The sequence below is a fragment of the Aplysia californica genome, unplaced genomic scaffold, assembly GCF_000002075.1.
Source record: "Aplysia californica isolate F4 #8 unplaced genomic scaffold, AplCal3.0 scaffold00071, whole genome shotgun sequence".
NCBI lineage: Eukaryota > Metazoa > Mollusca > Gastropoda > Aplysiida > Aplysiidae > Aplysia > Aplysia californica.
The window spans coordinates 1793722-1795716 of record NW_004797341.1 but is presented as its reverse complement, the minus strand read 5'-3'; positions in this window follow the sequence as shown (position 1 = coordinate 1795716).

The following is a 1995-nucleotide window of genomic DNA, read 5'->3' as shown; positions in this document are numbered from 1 at the left end:
TCTCTCTCTCTCTCTCTCTCTCTCTCTCTCTCTCTCTCTCTCTCTCTCTCTCTCTACCTCTCCCTCTCGACTGTCCCTGTCTCATTTTCTCTCTATTCCCTCTTTTCTTATTCACGCACCTCTTTTCATCATTCTTTTCCTCCACTCGACTCACCTCCCTCCCGCTCCCAATCAGCCCACACCCTCACCTCCCCCTTTACCATCACCCCCACATTCCCTCCCTAATTCCCTCTTCCCTCCACACTCCCCCTCCCCCTCCCCCCTCTCCACCACCTGCCCTAAACAGACATCAGACATCTGGCTATTTTCAACGTATTTACCTGTATCTAAACAACCCGGTCCCTGTGTGTGTAATTAACTCTCTCTCTCACTCTCTCTCTCACTCTCTCTCTCTCACTCTCTCTCTCTTCTCTCTCTTCTCTCTCTCTCTTTCTCAATGTCTCTCCCTCTCTCTCTCTTCCCTCTCTCTTTCTCTCTAACACACTCTTTCCCTCTCTCTCTCCCTCTTTCTCCCTCACTCTCTCTCACCCTCTCTCACACACACTCTATCTCCCTCTCTCACTTTTTCTCTCTCTTTCTCTCTCTCTCTCTAAAACACTCTCTCTCTCTCTTCTCTCTCTCTCGTTCTCAATGTCTCTCCCTCTCTCTCCCCCCTCTCTCTCTCTCACCCTCTCTCACACACACTCTCTCTCTCCCTCTCTCTTCTTCTCTCTACCTCTCTCCCTCTCTCTCTCTTTCTCCCTGTCTCTCCCTTCTCTCTCTCAATCTCCCTCTCTCTCTCTCTCTCCCCTCTCTCTCTCTAACCCTCTCTCACACACACTCTCTCTCCCTCTCTCTCCTTTTCTCTACCTCTCTCTCTCTCTTTCTCCCTTTCTCTCTCTCTCCCTGTCTTTTCCCTCTCACTCACTCTCTCTCATTCTCTCTCTTCTCTCTCTCTCTTTCTCCCTGTCTCTCCCCTCTCTCTCTCTCACACTCTCTCTCTCTAACACACTCTCTCTCTTCTCTCTCTGTCTTTCTCAATGTCTCTCCCCCTCTCTCTCTCTCTCTCTCCTCTCTCTCACCCTCTCTCACACACACACTCTCTCCCTCTCTCCCTCTCTCCCTCTCTCTCCCTCTCTCTACCTCTCTCTCTCTCTTTCTCTTTTTCTCTCTCTCTCCCTGTCTCTCTTCTTCTCACTCTCTCTCTCATTCTCTTTCTTCTCTCTCTCTTTCTCCCTGTCTCTCCCCTCTCTCTCTCTCACTCTCTCCCTCTCTCTCTCTCTCTCTCTCTCTCTCACACTCTCTCTCCCTCTCTCTCTTTTTCTCCCTCACTCTCTCTCACCCTCTCTCACACACACTCTCTCTCCCTCTCTCCCTCTCTCCCTCTCTCTCCCTGTCTTTCTCCCTCTCTCTCTCTCTTATACACACACTCTCTCTCTCCCTCTTTCTCTCTCTCTCTCCCTCTCTCTCCCTCTCTCTCCCTCTCTCTCTCCCTTTCTCTCCCTCTCTCTTCCCCTCTTTCCTTCGTTGTCGATGTGAATTACAGCTGGTCAGTTTTACAAACCACCAGCCACCGCTGTATACAGTTAAAAAGTAAAAAGAAATGATGACTACAGATGTTATAAGGCAAGTTACAAATGTGTATAGGAGAGAGGAGACAATAGTTTTTTAAAAAATATTTGCTGTTTAGAATGGACATAGTTGTGAGTCTTTGTTTCTTTTAATAGAGGCTCGCAACTGCATAAGGTCATATGAGCGCCAAGGGGTGGATGTCATCAGAGAAGTCCTTACAGGGAATCAGGTTAAGGCCGGTCCCAGAGTTGCTCTGTAGGTCTGACCTGTAGCTGGCCTGGCGCACGCCTTGTGCGTGTCAGCACAACCGCACTGTGTGTTGACGTGTGCAGGTGTGCAACTGACGGGTCTGCCTTGCTATATTTAGGTACTGTGTAATCCAAGAAAGATTACGACAAGACGGGACAACTCTTCTTTACGTCATGTGCCAAGTGCAGCCCCCCC